Below are 7,313 nucleotides of genomic sequence, written 5' to 3' on the forward strand. Positions count from 1 at the left end.
AGAAACAAGTTTGTAAAGGCTACAAATAAACCATTTTGAGACTAGTAATGGATTTTTACAAAAACCAACGAATTTTTTGCTGGAGTGGGATTGAAACTCCAAGGACATGTCATTTCATGGATCCATTGCATATTTATATCAGCAGAAAGTTGGATAACATATATTGTTTTGATATTTTGTTATTAACACAATGGTTCTATTGCTGACTGTCTTGAACTTTGCATTCATAGAGAATCTGGGTTGTCGGGAATGATGTACTTATCTTGTCAATAAAGGCATCATTTTTGCAAAAGCAACCAAATATGGATAACTCATATCAATGTAATTTGTTTGTAAAGTAGTATGAGACTTCATTCATGATTTTAATTAAGTAATCCAGTTGTAGTCTTTTATGTCTAATTTGTTTGATGTGACAGTTAAGTCTCCTTGACCTTATACACATTTCCAATGGAAAACAATGTCTCTGATTCTCACTAATTCCCTTTCATCTTTGTAGACATCTTCTTTTATATGACATGGGAAAATAGTTATGTAATATTGAAGTCTAATATCCTCGGGTTGATTGGTGTGCTTTGCAAGCTTGTAAACGATCAAAATGTGTAACCTTGCATATAAGGTTCCTTGGATGCACAGAAGTAGGGATGTGATGCATCGAGATATCAAGGATTAAAATTAAAATTTAGTTTTGCATCATGACAACACACACCTGTACTAATATTATTATTTACTATTATATTTAAACTATTGCTTTGAATCAAAAAATCATATTACAACTTATACCCGTGAACCTCTTAGGGAAGAAGCCACTCCTTAAGATCTTTATTGCTTTGTGTTTCTTTCCAATTCTTGATGCTTTTTCCACTTAATTTAATGTCAAAACACTCTGCATATTCCCCATGCACTCGATCCATATATCATCTAACCTTTTGTAGTATAACACATTAAATATTCTTCGTATCTAAAAAAACTGGAAAGTGCTAGAGATTTCCTCTTGTTGAGAGCATTTGAATACACCTTGTTCTTACAAAGAGACAAACTTACCGAAACCTTCTAGGAAGTTTTACCAAATTCTTTCATTATAACAAATTCAACTTGTTCCCTTGAATTTGCCAAATATTTCAGATAATGAGAGGAGTTCCTTTTGTCCTCATCTGAGTTTTCTCCAAGCATTCAAGGAAAGCAATATTTTCTTTCAAAATCTCAACTTGATCATGTGTATCATAACCAATATCATGGACATAACAACAATGGTACAACCAATCAATTAGTTTCTTGTCCTAGAGAAGACCAACTCGGTCCTTCCCACTTGAAAAATTCATCCCCCAATAGTTACCATAATGAGGAAACAGTTGTGAAAGAAATGCTTTGGGACTTCTATGTTAAGGTAGCTTGGCCATGTAAGGTGTGAATGGAGGCATACAAAATTCTGAATCTACTACTTTAAGTTGTTTTAATTCCACTTTTCTAACTTGTTCGCCAGATTTAGCATTCCACGGAAGACCTGTCCCTAGAATATGTTCCCAGATCCCAAGCCTATCCTTCTGAGATTTGTTGTTCTTTGTTGTTCCATGATTTATATTTCTCTCCGGCCTAGGGATGGTGTCAATGATTCTTTCAATTTGATGTATCTGACAAAAATGTTCTCAAACTACAAACTTTTTTTGTGGTAGTTTGTTGTTATTTGCTTTTACCCAATTCCTATTATATTTTTCCACGCAGGCTTTTTTGACTATGCCCTTCCCGGCGTGTTATATGTTTCTTGCTTGGAGATGTTGGTTGTTTCATTTTTATGTATCGACAAAAATTGTTCCCAAATGCTACGAGGCTTTTGCTTGGAAATGTTGGTTGTTTCATTTCGATTTATCTGCCAAAAATGTTCCCAAATGGTTCGTGGTTCTTGCTTGGAGAGGCTGGTTGTTTCATTTTGATGTGTCCACCAAAAATGTTCCCAAATGTTGTGTTTTTCTTGCTTGGATATGCTAGTTGTTTTGTTGTGATGTTAGATGTGCGTTATGATATTTTAAAGTTGTTTTTCCTTATACTGATATTTGAAAGGCATAAAAGGAAAGAAGAATGGAATGGTTTATGACTATTCAATGAATTAGTAGTTAGTGGAATAGATTAGGAATAGATAACTAATTTTTTCAGTTATATATCACTAAAAAACATGTTGAGTATTAATAAATAGATAAGTGACTACCTGTCTAATATGAATTTATTGTTATTTTATTTTACAGGTATTCTAAATGTAAAAAATGTTGCAAAAGTGGATTTTATGCATTGAAGTGTCATGCTGTGCAAATCCAAGTTGAGAAATTCTAAAATTTGTCCTTCAGAATATGGAAACATATCATGTTCTCCATGGAAATAGAGAAGTTCCTGGAAGGACAACAAACAATGACGCATACTACATTGCCCTTACTGAAGGGCTAAAAGTGGGAAGAAAACATGATTTCAATGATATTGAAGTCTTCACCAACTCAAATAAAATATGTAATCAAATGAAAGGCATCTATCGAGTTTGGAAGGTCAATTTAAAACCCCTTTATAGGGAAGTAATAAATTGGAGTTGTCAATTTCAGTAATTTACCATCGATTACTTTGCAAACATTCAAAATATGTCTAGTGATATAATGTCCATAACATTGTTAAGTGCAGACGTAGATGTCAAATATGACATAGGATCACCATCCACTGCAACAGAAATCATTGATCATCGTCAAGATAGGTCCCCTGTATGCGAATGGGTTGTTGTTATCATTTTTCTTAGGTCTATCATGGCATGGTTCTTTCACTAAAGAAGAACCTGTTAATGTATTATTTTTTCCCAACTTGCAATGATTACGGTTTTTTGTATGGGTGAAAAATTTATGGACAAATGTAATATATTCCATGTATATGGACAAATGTATTTTTATAAAAGTAATTAGTTCATGGTCTTGTCATTTCCATTAAAACATTATGGTGTTGTCTAACTGAGTTTTATCTTTTAGATTTTTGGCTGAAATCTTGCGAAATATTTTTTAAGTCAAATCATTATTTAATTTGTATATGTGTCAAAATGTCAATAAAACAATTTTGGTCTTTGTTGCTAATGAGGGAGTAGACTGATTAACAAAGGGGCTTCTGACACAAGTCTTGTTACTCATTGATACTAGTATTTTTTCAATAATCGAAAGAAAAATTGCAGACTCTGTCCCATTGCCCATTACCTTGAAATCTATATTGAATTTATTCATAATGATTAATTATTTGTGATATGCCCAACATCATATGTTTTGGTTTGTTATACCTAGTTGTAGCTAGGTGTAACATCATGAACCAATATCATGAGAAAGGTATAATTCTTAAATTTTCTCATGGTATTGTTTTTTTTGGAATAATAGACAAAAATTTAACTATTGAAATGGATGTTTTTCTCATCCTTTTAAAGAGCATATGCTAAGTCATAGTTGCATCAAAATAGCCATCTCTAGATGACAATAGGGCGAGGAGGGAATGTTGTGCAACTATTTTGGGTTCTCATGCATCACTACACAAGGTTGTGGGGCATGGTAATACCTGTAGTTTTTCAATTGCAACTCAATTCTGGTTTGGTTTTAGTCTAATTTGGATCAAAGTGGTTACAATATGACTAGTTATGACACACATGCCTTTCTTCAAAATATTTTTGATCCTATGTTGGTGCATTGCATAAGGTTGTGGTTATTGGTGGTTGGAAAAGTTTGTCCATGCTAACTTTTGTTCGCAAATGTTTTTAACTATTAATGGTGTAACATTAGATGTGATTGTATTGTTGAGGAATTGTATTGTAATTGAATCCCTTGGTGCCAATAATAGGTTACCACATACCCTATATTGGATATCTGAAGGACATTTATTTTTTGGAATAAATTGTTTTCTTTAACTATTATATGAATAGTGATTGTACATTAGGAATTTTATAAAAAAGGGCTCACAAACACAACCACAAAAGTAAATTAGGTGGGTTGGAAACAATTTGAAAAAAACTGGTTTTTTCTTTTATATATGCTTGATACATTCCTGTAATAGTTAAACTATTTCACCTGCCTTGAACATTACTGATGTTGTTGGAATCCATTGACATCTCTGTTATTTCACCTGCTTTAGACATCACTGATGTTGTTGGCACCAATTGACATCTCTGCTTTAACTGATGGTGCCTCCACTAATGTTGTAAGTATCTGAGTAATCTCATCCATGGTGGGCCTGGCTAATGGATTTTCTTCAACACATGACTTTTCAAGTTTGGCCAGGGCCAAAGCCTAGTCTATGGCATATACTTCATGCAATGAAGGATCCATCCAGCCCTTCAATTCTTTTGTTGGATTGTTGGCTTCCAACAGAGGGCCTATGGTTTCAGCCAAGAGAACATGTGTTCCCTTCATCATAATGGGAGTCTACCTTGATATAATCTCAACCAAGACAACACAAAAGGAATAAATATCAATCTAAGTAGGAAAATGGTTGAAGTATCACAACAATGTGAAACCATTTACAACAAATTCAAATCTAAGTAGGAAAGGATGATTTATTCTATAAACATGAAATGTACATTTTTTTCAAGGGAAATCATCCTCTCTCTCTGCCTAAGAGGGAGAGTGAGGGTTATTACAACAATATTCATAGGAACATATACATTACAACAATATTTGAACCTGGGTGGGGGAGATAACAACCTTTTTTCCCAACCACCCAAGATAACCCCAATTGACAACATGAAATGTACTTTTAAAATCACTACTATAACATTGCTAACAATAGAACAAATAAGGCATTAAAAGGATTTCAAAATTATATATTATATAAATAATAGTATTACATTTTTTGTTGGGAAGTATTACAGAAGCCCATATTGGGAAACCTCCTTTGAGGTGATGATGAGAAATTAAAAAAAAGGATCCCATTCTAGGAAACCTCATTTAAGATGATAACGAAAAAAAATAAAAATGAAAACCTCCTCTTAGATGATTATAAGTGATTGAAAGAAATAATAAAAATACTATTCCCATGTCCCCATTCCCCCAATGTAGAAAACATTGTTATGCTTCTTGTGGGTGTCAGAATACAATCAGAATATCTTCTTGAAGCCATTAAAGATAGTTATAGTATAACGTCACTTTATAGAGGTAATGGTGACCATTACCATATCCATCTACCACTTCTACTTGTCACTAACTAACTCCCAAACATCTTGCAGTGTCATATGTGTTCCATTAATTTTATTACGTGGGAGGTTGTGCTCAAAACGCACAACTATCTATCCTAGATCTAGTTCCTTAGCTCCACCGGGCATCAGCATAACCAAGGGAGAGCTCATCGTTGGTTAAATTTTTATTATAGAGGGGCTTAGAATAAAATAAGAGCAACATCATATAAAATAAAATAAAAATATAGCTATAAACATTAAATGCAAATCAAAATTTATCCTCGCCATCTTTGCATTTCGTCAAGATCATTACTAGACATTTTCCATCATCATGGATTCCTTTCCATGGACTGTTGTTGCAGATGAAATCATAAATTATATAGCATTGACAATTTAGAGGTACAACAATGAAATAATAAAAAAATGACTTATAGAAATTCATAAAGCTGAGAACTTATGACCTTGTATCTTTTTCTCTCCAACTCCAACCCACGTTTACCATAAATTTCCTAAAATATTTCTTCATTTCCCCATAGTTTATCTTCCTCATCTTGCTCTTCTCCTTGAAAATGTCAAATACAAAAATTAAACACTAAGAGGACCAAAAAAACATAAAATCAAAAGAGTAATTAACAATATTACCATGAGTTTACTTACAAATGTTGGATCTAGTGTGATGTCATTAAGTGTCATCATCTTCATCTTTGTAGTTAATGAGGAAAATATGAGGAGGAGAGGGGGACTTTGTAGATTAGAAGAGGGAAGGGAAGGGGGACTCTCTCAATTGACAACATGGAGGGGAGGATCCTATTTGAGCTTATGTTCAACAATTTTAGAGGAAGGTTGTAGCATTGTTGAGATATAAGTAATGGCTGCGAGGCTAACTTGCATAAAGAAACGATGAAAATTGTTTTCTTAATAGGTAATCAAAATAATCAAAGAAACCACTACAGAACAATCACCTACAATTTTTATCTCATGAGTGAGCTCAAACTTCTTGGTCCTGGCATCTCAACTATATAAACATCAATGAAAAATCTGGGAAATCCCTCCGCTTGGGTAGAAATCATCTCTGAGTAATCTCATCCATGGTTGATCTGATTTAGAATATTAGTTTACAGTTCTAAGATATTCCTCATATTATAAACAAAATGCTTTCATTGTGCTTAAGGGTTCATGAATTTTTGCAAGTGAAATGAAGAGTTTTTATGTTAATTTTATGAGAAATTTAACATAAATAAGAAACTGAACAACAACATAAACATGTGCAAAACATCATCAAAAACACATTACAACAAGTACCTGATAAATGAGTCCACCCCTCCTGGGCTACGTCTCCTTAGTCTAGCTTCCAATGGCTTGCGGTTCTCTATTATGCTTAAAACTGTAAATATTTATGTTTACAATGCTCAAATGTTTCTGAAACTTACTCCAAGGAGTCCATAATGTCCAAAAATGGCTATCTAGCCTCTTTTTGCATCCATTTTGGTGAAAAAATGAAGTTATGACTTCCCCTTGTTTTCCTATTATTCACTCCACATCTGACATGAACCCATAATTTCACTCCAAAATTCGGCTATTCGAGCGAGAATTTTGCCGTGCAGTGGGCCATAAACTGTCGGCACCAACTGTCCATTGCAAATTGAAATCGGTGAAGTCCTGCAGTCTTATGGACTATGAACCAGGCTGGTGATATGCGATTGCGATTCAACGGAACTCTTAACTAGAGCTTATAAATATATCGCGTTCGAGATCCTTTTGTAATTGGTGGAGTACCAGGTCTTATATATGCACGACTTTGCACTATGTTGTGATTTGCGATTGCGATATCGCATCGCAACCTAAATCTATCAGGGCCAATTATATACTGTCATGTGAAATGTATGATCACATCGCAACCCGGTATCTGTCGAGGGTGATTCTGTAACGCTGACATGCTTCCCTATTGCGATGTGCAATATGCGGTTATCACATCAAAACCCTGATCTTGCTGGGGGCTTATTCTGTAACAACTCCCTTCGCTGATGTGTGATTTGCGAAATGCAGGGACCAATGGAGGTCTACCACTTGGTGCCTCCTGATTTGCTAATGGAACCTACCACGTCATCCAATCCTGCCATGTGAGAAAGTCAATCGTGAACTT

General features: G+C 34.2%; 1 pseudogene; it reads right to left on the reverse strand.

The window, feature by feature from the left end:
* Positions 1-1,118: 1,118 nt before the first annotated feature.
* Positions 1,119-1,987, reverse strand: LOC149194470 (uncharacterized; annotated as a pseudogene).
* Positions 1,988-7,313: the final 5,326 nt, after the last annotated feature.

The sequence above is a fragment of the Pinus tabuliformis genome, chromosome 2_2, assembly GCF_031772625.1.
Source record: "Pinus tabuliformis cultivar Carrire ecotype Pingquan chromosome 2_2, CPIR1, whole genome shotgun sequence".
Classification (NCBI taxonomy): domain Eukaryota; kingdom Viridiplantae; phylum Streptophyta; class Pinopsida; order Pinales; family Pinaceae; genus Pinus; species Pinus tabuliformis.